At 36.6% G+C, this 18,425-nt stretch overlaps 1 long non-coding RNA gene across 2 annotated transcripts; it reads right to left on the bottom strand.

Annotated features, from left to right (window-relative positions):
- Nucleotides 1-1,073: 1,073 nt before the first annotated feature.
- LOC104231102 (uncharacterized) lies at nucleotides 1,074-18,085 on the bottom strand. 2 transcript variants are annotated; one of them, XR_011405200.1, is made up of 2 exons: nucleotides 17,876-18,085; nucleotides 1,074-1,912 (listed from the first exon to the last, which is right to left on the bottom strand). It is a non-coding gene; the product is annotated as an uncharacterized lncRNA (long non-coding RNA). The 2 variants fall into 2 exon arrangements; XR_011405201.1 differs by lacking the exon at nucleotides 17,876-18,085 and adding an exon at nucleotides 12,689-14,342.
- Nucleotides 18,086-18,425: the final 340 nt, after the last annotated feature.

Below are 18,425 nucleotides of genomic sequence, written 5' to 3'. Positions count from 1 at the left end.
GTGATGGGAAGAAACTTCTCCAGAAATAGCTGGGAAAACTGATCCCAAGTCAAAGATGGTGACCCAACTGGTCTAGCCAAACAATAATCTCTCCACCAAGTCTTGTCGAATCCAGATAAGCGAAAAACAGCAAAGTCGACCTCATTGATCTCCACTAACCCATATTCCTAAGAACCTCATAACAACTGTCTAAATAATCCTGGGGATTCTCAGAAGATGCACCGATGAATGTGGTAGTGAAGAGCTTAGTAAACCTGTCCAATCTCCACAAGGCATCAGTAGACATAGCTGCTCCATCACCGATCTGAGCTACCACTCCCGGTTAAACTGCTCTAACTAGCTGCGCTGTTGGAGTCTGAAACTGGGGAGTCTTCTGCTCTGAAGTGCGGGTAGCAGGAGTCTGTGCTCCTCCCCCGGTCTGAGAGACGGCTGGTGCTACCGGAAGTAAGTCTACCGGGTAACACTCTCCATAAGGCTCACTAGGTGAACCATAGCATCTTGGAGTACTGGGGTAGCAATGAACCCATCTAGGACCTGAGCTGGGCCCATCGGAATTGCCTGGGCCGGAACCTCATCATCAAACTCAACTTGAGGCTCCGCCGCTGGTGCTGCTGCTCTGGGCTAAGCTCTGCCCCTGCCTCAGCCTCGCCCTCTGCCCCTCGTAGGAGTTACTGCTGGAGGCTCGAGCTGCTATTCAATGGATGAAAAAGCACGTGTTTTCGCCATCTGCTAAAGAACAGAGTAGAAATCCAATTAGCATTGAGAAACCAAACCGTATGACACGAAAGAATAAATGTGAAATTTTTCCTAACTTTGTAGCCTCTGTGAGATAAATACAGACGTTTCTGTACCGATCCCTCGGACTCTACTAAGTGTGTCCATAAATTGTGAGACCTAAGTAACCTAGAGCTCTGATACCAACTTGTCACGACCCGGATTTTCCACCCTCGGGGTCGTGATGGCGCCTACTAATGAAAGCTAGGCAAGTCAACTGTTCCAATTACTTAACCTTTTTCATATATTTTAATCCTTTAACAATGGTGAACAAACATCATATAAACAGCGGAATTAAATAAGCGGAAGAAACGAAATGTAATAATTTAATATTAATACCAATACAATTCCATAAAATAGAAAGCTACCCAGATCTGGTGTCACAATTTCACAGACACTCTAAGAGTACTACAAATAAGGGTCCGAAAGGTAAATACAAGTTGTTTCAGAAATACATAGGATAAACAGTATAGAAAGATAGAAGGAGATGACAGGGCCTGCAGACGCCTGCAGGACTACCTCAGGTCGCCTGAATGGACTGAAGACAGCACCCTCACTGCGGTACAAAAGTTCCAGCACCGAGATATGCACACAATGCAGAGTGTAGTATCCACACAACCAACCCCATGTGCTGGTAAGTGCTTATCCTAACCTCGGCGAAGTAGTGACGAGGCTAGGACAGGATTACCAAATAAACCTGTGCAGTTAATTTATATACAGCGAAAAATAAAGGCAGAAATGTACAGTTAAGGATAGGAGGGGAACATGCTGCGGGAAACATCAAGTAATAACAGAAGGACAACATATAAATATAAGGAACACCAAAGTTCAATTAACAACAAGAAACAGAAATAAAGATAAGTGCACAGCATCACCCTTCGTGCTTTTACTCTCGTCCTCACCATAAAATCAATAAAATTGGAACGACATAACCCTTAGTACTTTTACCTCACATAATCATGACACAGAATGATTCTTCGTGCATTATCACTCATATCATGGCATGGAATTGTACATCGTGCGGCACGCATCACCCTTAATCTCACAATATCGGTATGGCATCACCCTTCGTGCATTAACACTCTCTCAAAAATATCATGCACGGCATTACCCTTCGTGTTTTAACACTCTTTCTTACCTAAACAACAATCACAAAGCAATAAGGGAGAGGGAATAAATAAAATCACAATAAAATTTCAGCAAGGGAACAATAGTATAACAAACATATCTCGGCAAGGGAAACAATACCAAAACAATAACATCCCGACAAGGTAGATAACATCAAAAGTAACAACATCTCGGCAAGGGAGACAATATCATAAACCTCTTCTCTTTTCCACATTTACTTCACAACTCAATTCACAACTTGAGCCAATGCTCTAAAATGTTCAATTGCCAATAATACTTCCACAAATCATTTTACAACTTGAGCCAACGCTCTTAAATGTTCAATTACCAATAATACTTCCACAAGCCTTGTTGAACAAAAAAAATCATCATATAAAGCATGAACAATACGAATCGGAATCACATTAATCATAGTATAAGACTCACGGGCATTCTTGACACCAACGTATAGATACTCGTCACCATGCCTATACATCGTACTCAACAATTAACACATAGCAAATAAGACACGACTCTTAATCCCTCAAGCTAAAGTTAGACCAAACACTTACCTAGATGTCACGAAAACAATTCAAGCCTCAACTACCGCTTTACCTCTTGATTCCACCACCAATTCGCTTGTATCTAGCCACAAGTTAATTAACTATATCAATAAATGCTAAATGAATCAATGCTAATGCATGAAAATAAGTTTTCTAAAGTTTTTCCCAAAAAGTTAAAAATCGATCTCAGGCCCACAGGGTCAAAACCCGAGGTTCGAACCAAAACCCGATTACCCATTCACCCACAAACCCAAATAAATAATTTGTTTTGAAATCGGACCTCAAATCGAGGTCCAAATCCCCAAAGTTTAAAAAACCTAAGTTCTATCCAAAACACCCAATTTTCCCCATGAAAACCCTTGATTTTGAATTGAAATCATGTGAAAAGATGTTATAGATTAAAGAAAATGAGTTAGAAATAACTTACAACTGGTTTGGAGATGAACTTTTCTTTAGAAAATCGCCCAAAAGCGTTTAAGTTTTGAGAAGGTTTGAAAAATGGATGAAAATGCGTCTAAGTCCCAATTAACTGGTCTTTGATGTCGCAATTGCGATCAGGGTTCGCAATTCAGAACCTACTATCTTCGCATTTGCGACTCTGGCCTTTTTCGCATTTGCGATGAATTGGTCATATTTGCGATCAAGGCCTGCCTAGGCCATCTTCGCATTTGCGAGCCAGGCTTTGCAATTGCGAAGCCTGCAGGCCTGTAACACACCAGAAGTTTCCTAAGTAAAATTTCACTCCGTGGCCTATCTAAAACTCGCCCGAGCTCTCGGGGCTCCAAACCAAACATGCAAGCAAGTCCAAAAACATCATACGAACTTGCTCGTGCGATCAAATTATCAAAATAGCATCAATAACTATGGATTTATCATCAAAATCAAAGAAAAATCTCATAAACTCTTAAGTTCCATTTTTAATAACCGATGGTCTGATTCACGTCATTTTAAGTTCGTTTCTTACCAAATTTTACAGGCTCAACATAAATGCCATATAAGACCTGTATCGGGCTCCGGAACTAAAATATGGGCCCGATGCCAGCAAATTCAAACACATTCCAATTTCTAAAAATACTTATAATTTTAGTTAAATAATTTCCTTCAAAAATTCATTTCTCGGGCTTGGGACCTCGGAATTTAATTCCGGGCATACGCCCAAGTCCCATATTTTCCTACGGACCCTCTGGGACCGTCGAATCATGGGTCCGGGTCCATTTACCTAAAATGTTGACCGAAGTCAACTTAAATTCATTTTAAAAGCAAAACTTATCGTTTTTCATAGATTTTCACATAATGGCTTTCCGGATACATGCCCGGACTGCCCACGCAAATCAAGGTAAGGCAAAAAGAAGTTTTTTTTAAGGTCTCGGATCACAGAATCGACTTGTAAAATAAGTTATGACCTTTTGGATCATCACACGTAATCTAATTAACTTATTTACATGAAAAGCCATCGGGACATAAGCTTGTATCTCAAGGGCAAATATATCATTTTTCTGGCACTGCAGAGACCATTTTAGCAACACAGTCAAAACAGGGGATATACACAAGGAGGCAAACCTCCCAAGCCCAATAATGATCCATATCTCCAAATAAACTCAAAGCCTAAATGAACCAATGTGCTACTTTACTTTTTCACGCAAGAACAACGTTAAAATTTGAGCTCGATAACTAAAATATATATAATTTTATATCATGAAAAGAAAATACTCGTTTTGTTAAAATGGAAAAAAAGTACTCTATCTACAATATGAAAAGAAAGTACTTTTAGTAATATTTTTATTTAGGGTGGAGAGAGAAGGGTCGCGAGATAGGGTGTGAGGTGGGGGTGGGGGGAGGGTAGGGGTTGTGGGAGTGGGTTAGTGGGGGTTAGTGGGGATGGGAATAGGGGGAAGGTTGACAAAGAGTTTTAGTAAATATTTTCTATTCTTTTAATAAGGAAAACATTTTCCTCATGAGTTCTTGAGGAAAATATTTTCCAAAACATTTAAGCCAACCAAATATGGAAAAATTGGAAAATATTTTCCGAAAAATATTTAAAAGTTTTCCTTATATTCTTAAACTTTATATGCTCAATTAAACTAAAACACACTAAATGAAACGGAAGGAGTACTAGACTACATAAGTCACCACTCCCTCTAATTCCTAAACCATACGTCAATACATACATGTTCTTTCTTCTTTTTTGCCTTTTCAGGTTTTTGCGATTGACAACAATTACCACGACTCACTGTGATTATCGTATGATTACAAAGGTGAATTCAAGATCTAAATCATATGGGTTTTGTAACGACCCGGCCAGTCGTTTCATGAGTTACCGCTCTATTTCCCCCATTTTTGCTTATTATTACCTTGTTCATCTGTATTATGAACTATCAGGTTATTTGGCTCGGGTTCGAAGAAGTTTTGGTAAGGTTTGAGACACTTAGTCTCTTTTGAGTGAGCTTAAGTTGGAAAAGTCAGCTGGATGTTGACCTATGTGTTAAAGGGCTCGGATGTGAGTTACGATAGTTCGGATAGCTTCGGGAGGTGATTTGTAACTTAGAAGCATGATCAGAATGTGTTTTGGAGGTTCGGGGTAGATTTAGGCTTGAATTGGCGAAATTACAATTTTGGCATTTTCCGGTTGATAGGTGAGATTTTGATATAGGGGTCGGAATGGGATTCCGGAAGTTGCAGTAGGTCCGTTGTGTTATTTGGGATGTGTGTGCAAAATTTCAGGTCATTCAGACGTGGTTTGATAGACGTTTTGATCGAAAGCGTAATTCGGAAGATTTTGAGAACCTTAGGCTTGAATCCGATGAGTTTTGGTTGATTCGATGTTGTGTGAGGTATTTTGAAGATTGGTATAAGTTTGGGTGGTGGTATGTGACTTGTTTGTGCTTTTGGTTGAGGTCTTGGGGGCCTCGGGGTGATTTCGGATGGTTGACGGAAAGACAGGAATTTGGAAATGGCAGCTGAAGTTATATGACTGTTGTCATAACTACATCTGCGGTTGGGAGGCCGCAGGTGCGACCCCCGCAGATGCGGAAGATCAGTCGTAGAAGCAGAAGGAACCAAGGAAGGCAGGAACCGTAGAAGCGGTTAAGGAACCGGACATACGATGGCGCAGATGCGAAAATTTAGGGCTTAAGTGAAAATCGCAGGTGCGGTCCGCTAGACCGCAGGAGCGGGATTTGGGTCGCAGGTGCGAAAAGCTTGGGCCAGAAAGTATATAAACTCCCCTTCGCGAATTTTGAGTTGTTATTCACCATTTTTATTCGGGTTTGAGCTTGGGGAAGCCATTTTGAAGAGGGATTCAAGGGATAACGTCTGAAGGTAAAAAAATTTAACCTAATAATCGATCCTATGGCATTATTTCACTGATTTGGCTTAAAATTAATGGAAATTAAGGGTTACGAATTGGGGATTAGGGATTGTTATTGGAGACCTTGACTTGAGGATTTAAGGGGCTATTTGTGGTCGGATTTTGGGACTTTTAAAATGTATGAACTCGTGAGGAGATAAGGACTTTATTGATATAGATTCGACGCAAGTTGAGGCCGATTCGAGGGGCAAAGGCCTCGCGGGCTAGAGTTTGGACCGGATTGAGGTGAGTAATGATTGTAAATGTTGTCCTAAGGGTATAAAACCCCGGATTACACATCATTGTGCTATGTTGAGGTGACGCACATGCTAGATGACGAGCGTGGGGTCGTGCACCGTTGGGGATTGTGACTTAGTCCATCCCGTATGACTGTTTTTACTACGTATTTGATTGAAAGTTGTTTGCTATGATCATGTTTTGGGCAGATTGCCATATTTGGGTCTCGTGCTAACTATTTGGACCTTAGGGGATTTTTACTGCTATTTCCTCACTGTTTTAATTTTATATCTGTACTCAGTCGTGCTATATTCTACTGCTTTCATAACTCAGCCATGTTTACTTTGTCTTAAACACTTTAAATGATATTTTGGGCTGAGCATCATGTTTACTGCGCCCGAGTGGCTTTTAGAGATTTCTGACTGAGTGAGGCCGAGAGCTTGTATTATTAGGATATTATGGGATCGGGCTGCGCGCCGCAACGGTGTGGTACTAATTTATGATTATGAGGCTGAGTGACTGATTTGTTACGCCACGAGGTGGCTTGATATGAGACTGAGAGCCTGTTTGATTATGCCACGAGATGGATCGTTATTGCGCTTGGGCCGTAAGGGCCCCCTCCCGGAGTATGTACACCCCAGTGAGCGCGGATACCCATTGTGACATGAGATATAGCCCGAGGGGCTGGTGTTGTTCCATGTTATTGCCCGAGGGGCGGATTTTATGTGTTTACCTCTTCTAGCTGCCTTTCATTTACTTGCTTAACTGTTGAAACTGAACCAAGATGTTTTATAAAATTTTACTGTTTTATTGCATTTTATTAGTTTTACACTGCCTCTTTATAGCATGTTGTTGTATTTTTACGTGATTTCTTATCGCTCAATCTTCATTTATTGTTATTACTCACTGAGTTGGAGTACTCACTTTACTCTCTGCACCCTGTGTGTAGATTCAGGAGGTTCAGGTCCCGCCAGTGAAGGTTGATTGCTCCCAGTAGGCCATTCATAGTCCACTAGGTAGCTGCTCGGCGTTCGCAGCCTAGTGTTTTCTCCCTCCTATCTTACTTTCTGTTTCCAATTCTGTAATAGACTGTATAAACTCTTTCAGACTTGTAGACTTATATTAGATGCTCATGACTGTTGACACCCCGATGTCGGGCATTGTTTGATTTTCCGCAGTTGATATATTTCACTCTATTATGGGATTTATCAGTATTAATGACTTAATTATGAATTGTTATTTGTTAATTTTATTGGGGGTTTGTGTCGGCTGGCCTTGTCTTCACGAGAGGCGCCATCACGTCCGGGTTTAGGGTCGTGACAGGTTAAACTTTAGCATTGAACCCATTATATTTTTAAAGTTATGAGTTCATATCTACTATTATGCAATTTTAATAAATTTTTACATATAAATTTTTACTCCGCATCGAAAGTTGTGAGTTCAGTTGAATCCATCGCCAACACACCATATACGCCCCTATATGACTATATGCATTTTAATTAATTAAACTAAGACAGCTCCACATTGCACCAATTAGCTCTTCATTAATATTTAATATCATAGGCGTACCCATGATTTGCGTTTATATGAACCTGTTTGACTGGGCACGAAATTTAAGAAAAAATGAAGATTTTTGAAATTTGTGGTCCTAAACAAGTCAAAAAGGGGTCCAGAATATTTGTGTGGTAATAAAAGATTCTCATTAAGGATCGAATTGGAAGTTTAAGCTAAATTATTTCCAAATTTAGAAAATGGTCATTCTTTTTGGAACGGACCAAAAAGAAAATAGGTTCACATAAACTGGAACGGGGGAATAGTACTTAAGGTTAGAGATGCCCTAAAAAAAATCAAGTTCATCAATTGATAGAAGAAGGAAATTTCTCATATTCTTAATTCTTATGTTGTTCGTAGCTTAATGTATATCATGGTTTGAAAAATACTTGTAATTAGCTTTTAATTAACTTGATAGTGCAACTCCTGTCAAGGGTCCTTGGTTGATTGTATTAGTTAATCCAAATATAAAATTTTCCACAAGAATATAGTGTTTAGTTTGGCACATAAGAAAAAATTATTGCAGCATAACTAATGAATCGATTGGTTGGTCCCTAAGCAAACAATTCTCGCATATCTCATGCATTTATTGGTTATTGCTATTAAATAATGTCCACATTACATTATGAAATCTATATTAAATTATGCGGGATAGAATGTAAAATAAGAAAATATGTATTAGTAATACAAGAATTAAATTATTAAAAAGACAAACATGAACTTGAAGCAATTATTAATCTTTACATAGCAATCGATGCATTTTTCTCTCTATTCCAATTTGTGTGACAATCTTTGAAGACACCTTTATCATTTTAAAGCTATTTAATTATAAGCATCTCCATTTTAACCCTAACTATATGATTTGTTATGAAAAGATATGTGGCACTCTCATCCATCACCTATTTAAAAAAATATTTTTAGTACTCTAAAGGGTCGTTTGGTAGGATGTATTAGAGAAAACAATGGATGTATTAGCTTTTGGTATTATTAATACTTGTTTAGTACACTTTTTCAATCTATGTATTACTAATGCAAGTATTAGTTATACAACTTATTTGGTATTATCGTATGTATAATCAATACATAGCAAACCATGGTATTAGCAATACCAAGGCTATTAATATATGCATTAGCATGGTTAAAAATAAAATTATCCTTTAAAGTTCCTTAAAGCTAAAAAATATAGAAGACATTTTTATAAACAACTAATTTCACACCAAACAACAACAACAACCCCGTATAATCCCACTTAGTGGGGTCTGAGGAGGATAGTGTGTACGCAGACTTTACTCCTACCCTGGGATAGAGAGGCTGTTTCCAAAATAGACCCCCGGCATCCTTCCCTCAAAGAATTTCCCACATTGCTCTTGGGAGACTCGAACTCACAACCTCTTGGTTGGAAGTGGAGGTTGCTTACCATCAGAGCAACCCCTCTTGTCTACATCACATCAAACAATGAATAAAAAATAATCTCTGCATAACTACTAATGCTTGTATTACTAACTCATGCATTAATAATACTCCGATAAAGTTTGAGTAAAAAGAAGAAACCGCACAGCAAAAGAAAAGAAAGGAACGGAGAAAAAAAGGTAAAACGGAAACAGAGAGCTGTTTGATTGATTGATGCAGACTGCAGAGTATGAAAGAACGAAGAATGAAGCGCTGCAAAAGTTGAATGACGGTCAAAAAGGACACGTGGTCGTTATACAACAACCAACCTCTTAAATGGAAAAAGCCCTACGGCACAAATCTAGATATGTACACATGTTCCTAAAATTTTATCAGATTTAACTTTTATATGCTCACGGTATTAAAAAAATAAAATATAAAGTCACCTAAAAATTATATGCATGTACTTTCATAAGAAATGAAATAAATAACTTGTAAACTAAAGCAAAACGTACTCCAACAAGTACAGTGCTTCGTACTATCCAAAAAAAAAGAAAAAACTACGAGGAACTCCTACTGTATAAAATATATTCCAGGGTAAATTGAGAGCACACAAGTCATGTAGTACAATCATTTTTCGAAATTACACAAACTTATATAATTTGGTATGAACGCTTAGACTACAACAACAATAAACCCAGTGGGATCTTACAAGTGGTATTTTAGGAGAATAATATGTACGCAAATCTTACTCCTACATTGGGGAGATAGAGAGGCCGTTTTCTAATAAAACTGGGCTCGAGAGGCAAACAGATAATATTAGACTAATTTTAAAAAATATATAGCTCGGTGGAGAGACTATGGTTTCAAGTCCCCATAATTTGGACTATAAATCCGTCCATGCTTGCAGCTTATTTTGACTACAAGCAAAAGGAAAATCACCAGAAGAAACTAAAACCACTTATTCACCTGTCAATTCACATCCAATCACACTTAGCTTGTTTGGCCAAACTTCTTTTTGGTCATTTGCTAAAAGCACTTTGGGCCAAAAATTGAGGTGTTTGGTCAAGCTTTTGGAAGGAAAAAAAAGTCCTTTTGAGGAAAAACAGAAGCAGTTTTAGAGAAGCAGAAAAAAGTAGTTCTCTCCAAAAGCACTTTTTTGAGAAAAATACACTTAGTAGCAGTTTTTTAAAACTTGGTCAAACACTAATTGCTGCTCAGAAAGTGCTTTTCAAACTAATTAGCCAAACACAAACTATTTCTCACCAAAAGTACTTTTGAGAAAAACACTTTTAAAAAAAACACTTCTCAAAATAAGCCGATTTTCGCAGCTTGGCCAAACGGGCTATTATTCATTTATTAGGGAAAATAAAATGAGAGGAGCTATGAATAGAAAATTAAGGGGGGGAAAATGAAAGAAACTATGGATATGAAGAAATCCATGAGGAGAAGGTTCTAGATGTTCATATCAATCTGTATATACAGTAGAGTATGTCTTAAAGTTAAGCTTTTTTCTTATCAACCATTGTTAGCTACTCTTTTGTGGAGTGCAGAATGATTCAGCCTACTAGTAACTCACATCTCATTGTTTAAGCTTATCAAGCAAAAGAAGATCTTCTTTTAATATTCATGAAATCTGCTGAATCTGTTATCTGTTCTTATCCGTAGTATTATAGTATAACGAAACACTGATGTCAAGTTTTATGCGTAAAAATTTCTGTAACTTTACTGTTAAAGTAAGATAACTTTAATATATGATAAAAAATAATTTGTAATTTTACTTTAATAATGAGTTAAGTTCTGAACTAGTGATACACTAATGCTTATCTACACAAAGTTACTCTTTGCTAGCTCCTCTTACGCAGGTTCCAGGCAGTGGCGAAGCCACATGAGGTGGTCAACTGATCACCCTTCGTAAAAAATTTACACTGTATATATAGGTAAAATATTATGTTTTAGAGGTATATAACATATATTGAATACCCTTTATCGAAAAAAATTTCACTTTTTTTTAATTTGAACACCCTTAATGAAATTCCTGGCTTCGCTATGGTTCAAGGTGTTCCTGTCTTGACTGAGTCAGTATAGCAATTTAATGTTATATAGTCTCTAGTTTCTACCTACTCCAATAAACATGGCTTTAAAAAACTGCAACAGATCAGTCAGCAAATGTTATTATTTTTAGTTGAAACCTAGCTAGCTTGTCCAATTATTTCAATCATATCCTAGCTCCAGTAATTAAAATGCTAAGCTACGTTTATCTTTAGACATAAAAAGAAACAAAATAGATAGAGAAAAAATGATACTCTGTTCAATAGTCTACAAAGAGTCCATTTGGCTTAGCTGATTCAGAGTAGCTAATAAGCATTAGGTGCTAAAAATCACTTTTAAGTGCTAAAATTGATTTAAAAAATAAGCAGTTACATGTTTGGATAAAAGTGCTAAAATTAATAATAAGTAGCTGAAGAACTGGGTATACGAAAAGTTTTGTTTTAAAAAGAAGTATTTTAGAGATAAAATAGTAAATATTATGGTCAAACCTAAAGTGCTTATAACTGAAATTTGACAAGTTAGGGGAGACCAACTTATGACTTTTGACTTATTTTTGGCTTATAAGCACTTTTAATTTTACTAAACGCGTAAATAAGTCAAAAAGTATTTATAAGCCAGTTTGACTGGCTTATAAGCTTAGCCAACCACCCTCAAAATCAATGTTTTACATGTGATATAAAATTAGTCAATATTATCATGGATGTGCTTTATTACTCACTAGTTTTCTGTGACCAAAAAGTTAGCAAGACGATAATTTTGAACAAATTACAAGGCAAGTTTGAGAATAATGCCCGTTCTTTTCGAGAAAGAAGTTAAGCAGCTTATATTTCCACAGTCAATGGGAAATTTCCTGTTTAGAGTAAGAGATTAATTCACATACTTGTTACAACTCACTCTGCTATAGCTAGCATTTAGTAGTTTCTCACTAGCATATAGTTTTCTCCATATATTGTTTCCATTAAAACATAACAATTGTTGTTAATTTTGTGTTTACTGTACTTTCTCAATTTATTGTAGTATTTGATTGTCAATACAATTATTCTGTATCGAAACAAATGCAAGGTGTAGGTGTCACTCTCAAGAACTTCAAAAGGATTAGTTTCATTCTTAAGCATTCAGACCAGATGTTTGGAAATTTGTAGGTGTATGAAAAATTTCTCAAGTTCTGAAAACATTCAAAATAAATGTGGATAGAAACTTTGGAAATGACATGACATGTAATGGGATATAGGATGAAATTTATTAAGCAATATCATAGGTTAATTAGTGTTGGATATGATTTCATCTGTGGACAATAAATTCTTAATTTCGGCAAACTTCTTTATATTTAATAAGAAGTAGAGGTTTGAACAAGAAGCTAGTGCATCATTTGAAGTGTTTTTGGTTCCATTCCGTTTGAAAGAACTTTCACAAGTGATGTGTTTTCTTGCTTAACAAATAAATATTGAAATTAACTGAATTATAACAACCCCATATATAGTTTGTTATCAATTTCACACTTCTTCATTTCCAACAAACATTTTTTACACTTAGAAGTAGAGTTTGAACAAGATCAAGAGCATATTTTTGCCCTAGATTTTATCTTCAAAAGCACAAATTTTAGAGATCATTATTTTTCTCACTAGGGTTCCCATAATATATAGGAGTAGTATAATAATATTATACTTACCTTGATAGCAAGCTTGGGATTATCCTTTTTTTGCTAGAGAGAAGGAATTAAAAGTGTTTATTTTCCTTCAAATCCCCAAACTAAGTGCAGCTTTAGCATCAAATCTCCATGCAAATCCTCCAAAATCCATCTTCCACACGTCACAAGGCATTGTCCTTGTCTGCTTCACATTATTCATTGTATACACAACTCTCACAGTGCATGCAAAAGCTGGTAATAATAATAATGGTACAGTTTTTTTCTCCTTCAAAACTAACCGCACCACCATCTCCGGTGGCTCTCCGCCGTCTTCTAACGGATCTATCATTCTCCGATACGCTAGATTCACCCACTGTACCCTATCTAAGCCGTCCGATATGAGTCCTGGACACGTGTCAGCTTCCAGATTCTTCATCTTCTCCGTATCCGTATTTCCTAAGGCTGATAAACTTACCAAAGTATTTGTTATACCATCAACCATCACCCATGACTCCACTACCTTGGTAGATCGCATCTCCACCGTCTGATCTAACAGATTCGGTGCACCGACTGATAAAATATCGTTGTTCTCAGATTTATCAAAATTCATCCAAAAATTGATGGTTTTTGGGTAAGATCTGTTCTCTGGTGAGTTTTTAACTCCTCCACTAGTTTCTGGCAGTAGCTGAAGTGTTACAATAGTTCCATGATCATCCAAAACTAAGGATCCTTCTTTTTTTTCTCTGTTTTCTTTTTTATTCTTGTAATTGCTATTTTTCTTAACTCTAACGTACTTTCTCTTTGTTCTTCTTTTGCTAACCACTTCAATCTTATGAGTCTCGATCATAGAGCCAGAGCCCGAAGAATTAGCGACGGGCTTCGGCGCAATCGGCCGGAATCTTAGCATCATCTTGTTGATTATCGTCATATCTTTAGGTGCGCCGGGGTAGCCAGACCCGGCCCAATTGTTTCCGACGTCCATAAAATATATATCTAACTCTATTTACACTCGTAGAGCGGACTTTAGACTAAAAAAAATTAGACTTTAGCCGGATGCCGAGACGATTATCATAGTTACAGGCAATAGTCGTAGGGTTACGTTAGGAAACACCACGTGTCTAGGGCAAAACCTTAAGCAGAGAAGAGCCGTGATTGGTGGGATGAGATCAGGTGGGTCCCAATAGTAAAGCAGCATATCCAGCGAAAATGGAAATAGTTTTGCTGTGATTGGTGTGCCAAGTGAGAACCAATGGGAAAAGGTCACGTATAAAGCACTGAGGAAAAAAAGGCGACACGTTTGTACCTGGGTAGAAGCAAAGTGGGAATGCTTTTTCTAGGAGGTTCCATTTACTGGACGCGTGTCCGTTGTTTGAATTTTTTGAGCAGAAAAGTTTTATTTTGTGTCATATGACATTAGTTGTACACAAAATACTATTAGGACCCCACAAATTTATGGACTTCAATCATATACTATTAGGTTCACAAAAATTTGGGTCCATAAAATTAAAATTATGAGATAAAAAAGTTATCTCATACAACCTATGTCGTACGTAGAATTTTTCATAAGTGGTGTCACTATTTTTAGCAATAGGCCTATAACAGTCCAAAAAAAATTATGTAGCCAAGGGAGATCAAACCCAAGACCTCTCACATCAAATTTGAAAGTATCAATTGCTAGATTATTGAGCTATTTTGATGCAAGTGGTGTCACTTTTAATAATTTTATCTTATATTTTTATTTTATTTATTATTTTTATATATATATAGTATAATTTTTTGACGAAGCGGTGTTCCGTAACACCGCTCGGGTCCACGTAAATCCGTCCCTGCATACAACTAGTGTTGAGACACAATAAAATTTTACAGTTTGAGTATCCCATAATCCTACTGTCCTAGCTTCAGCGTGTGATCACCTCCCCCAGCTGACTGACACAGATATTTTTTTATTTTATTTTTTTCGTTTTTCGCATTCTTTTTAGCTCCTTTGATTTTCATAGAGCATATATAACTAATAACAGTGATTAGAAATGAATGCTTCTTCTATCTCTTTTTATGTGGCTATGCTTCAAAGTATTTTTTATCCCGCAAAGAAAATAAGAAAAAAAAGACTTTTGGTACTTAAAAAGCATCTTTATAACTTGTACATCTTTAAAATGCTATGATATCACACAAGCATGGCAACAACAACAATATCCCTAATGTGTTATTATTGGTGGGTCTGCGAAGGATAAGATGTATGTAGACATTACTTTTACCTTGTGTAAGGTAAAAAGACGGCTTTCGATAGACCTTCAGTTCAAGAAAAACGTTTTCAAAAGAGGTTTGAAACCTACAAGAGTAAAAATTATTGACAACAAAAATAATAAAAATAACCAAAGTAAAAAAGAAATAATATTAATAATAAATATGAAGAATAAGATACTAATAGAATAATAGCAAAAATATTTATATAGAGAAGAGAATTAAAGTACGTGAGTGCTCTAAACTAGAACCATACTATCCTATATATGTTTATGTACTCGATGAGCTGAAGATGTGTTATGTCCTGTCTAATCACCTATCTCTTGTTCTTGCTCAGTCTACCTCTACCTCTTCTTAGACTATTGTCAACCTCTCGTACCTCTTCACTTGAGCATTTGTGCTCTTATTCTTCACATGCCCGAACCTTTTCAGCATCGCTTCCTGCATCATGTCTATCACGGATGCAACTCCCACCTTGTCTCGTGTTGTTCCTAATTTTATCTCTCACACTATTCCCATAAAGCATCCTCATTTTTTATACTTTCATTTTCTGAACTTGTAAGTTCTTCACTGGCCAATATTAATCTGCCGCATAAAATATAGTTGGTCTAACAACCATTCTATAATACTTAACCTTTAAGTCTTGATGGTACATTCTTATTACATAGGATACCCAATGCGAACTTCCATTTAATTCATCTTGCTCTAACACGATGCGTGACATTATCGTCGATCTCCTTATTTCCTTGGATTATTGACCTAAACGCAATGAGAGGTTTAGAAAATATTGTTATTTATTAGTGTAAAGAATTATTGGATACGTGTGTTTGTGAAATATAACATATGTTTGATATATAATTGAGAAAAAGAAAATTAATTATCACACCATCGTCCGGTTGCTTTTTGAGCCGAGGGTCTCCTGGAAACAGCCTCTCTATCCTTCGGGTTAGGGATAAAGTCTGCGTACATATTACCCTCCCCAAACTCCACTTGTGGGATTATACTGGGTCGTTGTTGTTGAATTGGATGGCAAGAATAAGGTTGCCAAATAATCCCAAGAAGCAAGTGAGGATGACGCTCTCAGCTGGAATTTGGTTCTGGTTAAGAGGGTATGACAATCGGCCGCGTGGATGGTTAAGATAGAACTTTGGGACCCAATTTTAATAATAGTGGTGAGGTCATGGTACAACGACAATTAATTATATTGAATTAATTTTTGATTGGAGCAAAGACCTAAAAATACAAACTAGCTCCCAATAGAATCTGATGCCACCACCTGCCTTTGATATAGCTCAATGGGTATTCCGATTTTATCTTACGATAATAATGAGGTTCTTCTTAGATATAAAAATATTCTTGCTTTTCTTTTTCTAAAAACTAGTACTACTATTTAATAACTTATCTCTAGACCCTAGGAAATAAGATTGTGTCCCTCTCTTCTTCTTTTTTATCTCTCTTAATTTTCCATAGAGTAGGGATTTGAACAGGAGCGGAGAGGGCCGAGCTCAATAACTTTTGCTGAAATAGTGATATTTTAAAAAAAAATATTATTAATTATGTACAAATATTTTAGCATTTGAAGTTATTATTTTAAAATTTTAGTAACTCATAAATTTGAAGTTTTGGCTCCGTCTCTGAATTTGATTGGTTAATAAAGGGTGAAAAACAAAGGGAATATTGGTACTACTATTTAACTTCCATGTGTAACTCTGGTATGAGATTGAAAAAAGACCCAAAATCATACCCCTCCCACCGTACTAGCTAGCATGGCAAACAATGAAAAAAAGTGTCTGTAGCATACTGAAGCTGGAGAATAAGAGAATAGGCTTTTTCTATATGGAAATTTAATTCGTACAAAGTATCACGAAAGCTGGAAAAACATTGGAAATGAAAAAGAAAGCTCAAAAGCCGGATAGAGTACTCGAGCAAAAGAATCTATAACCCTAATATTATTCTACAAATATAGATAATTAAATGGATGTATGAGTACTTGTTTATTTGTTTCCCATATGCATGTTCTGAATTATAGTTAAAAGGTATCAAATAAATAACATAAATATATGTAGTAAAAGAATGTATATTGCCTAGGCCTCAGTCCTTACCCCGATTTCATAAAATGTAGTCTTAGAGAAGGTTACTTTAATTTTTATTTTTTTTATGTTTCTGCTGAGCACCATTAAATATACGCGTCAGACAATTATATGTTCCTTCTTGTGCTCCGGCTTTTCCCCCACTTTACATATAATGGAAACTTAGTGTACCGGGCTACCGGTAGTTATGTTCTTGTTTGTTTGTGATACTCTATATGGCTTTATGATATCTCGTGATCTGTCGTTGAAAACGTAGGAGTAGAAGTAATGACAGTAAAACATGTGGTTGGGAAGGAAAATTAAAGTATCTGAGGCTATTTTCTACAACAACTAATTGGCTTGGGTTTGTTTCAGATATTATAATAATTGTCCAGTAAAAAAAAATCTTGGTTTTCTTTGGGTTAATTATAGCATGCGAATATCTATATTAAAAAATAATAATCAGTTTTACTACTACTAGTCTACTAGCTACTACAGCTGTCCCTTGGACAATATTAATGGATTGTATTTTAAGGCAATAAGATGTTGACTAAAGACTGTTCCGATAAGTTTCAGCGTCTAAAAATAATGTGAAAGTGCTTTCCAGTTGCGTATATACAAGTCTTCCGACCACCAAAGGATGTGGTGCAGCTGATGGGGTTGCTCCTCCCTAGACCATAGGGTCTCGGATTTGAACCCTAAGTATAGAAAAATCCTTAGTCGGGAGCGCTTCCCCGAATAGGACCCTACCAGACATGAATCCGGATATAATCGGGCTCCAATGCGGATACCAGGCATCCGGTGGGAAACCAAAGAAAAAATCTTCCGAATCCTTTACCAGCAAAAGAATGAAGGGCAAAATGACATATATATATATATATATATAGGATATTATCAGATTTCAGACAGATGATTTTACCTGAACTTAATGGCTCTGTTATGCTGTTGTGTATTCACTTCCTGAGTTTCTGCTGCTGCTGTCTCTTACTGCATATATATGAGCTTTATGAGTTTCATTCAGGCAAGTATATATGTTGCGTCCAGCACTCTTTGGGTATATAGATATAATAACATGATGCTTCCTTTGAGGTATCCACATTACACATGGCACAATTGTAGTCTCTAGAGAAATGAGCAATTGCTTAACAGTTTTACTTCATCCTTTCTATTTTATATATATTACGTTTTCTTCACTTTAATTTGAAACATTGTACAATCACAAAACTTTAAAAGATTCTCATTAAATTTTAATAATCTTAAATTCTGATATGATTTTTTTTTTTAAAAAAGTGAGACAATAAAATCCAGAGGAATTGCTGGTAAAAGCCTATAGGCTATCTCTTCATATGCAACAACAGGTGTCATCCCTTTCTCAGTTCCTTAATTCTGTGGTCCTCAGAGTGAAGCCATCAATTTAATTTCTCGACGCTCCTTGCGCCATTACCAAAAACTGGAATAGGTTTCAACTA

Source organism: Nicotiana sylvestris, chromosome 2, assembly GCF_000393655.2.
Source record: "Nicotiana sylvestris chromosome 2, ASM39365v2, whole genome shotgun sequence".
Classification (NCBI taxonomy): domain Eukaryota; kingdom Viridiplantae; phylum Streptophyta; class Magnoliopsida; order Solanales; family Solanaceae; genus Nicotiana; species Nicotiana sylvestris.
This window is presented reverse-complemented; position numbering and strand designations above follow the sequence as displayed.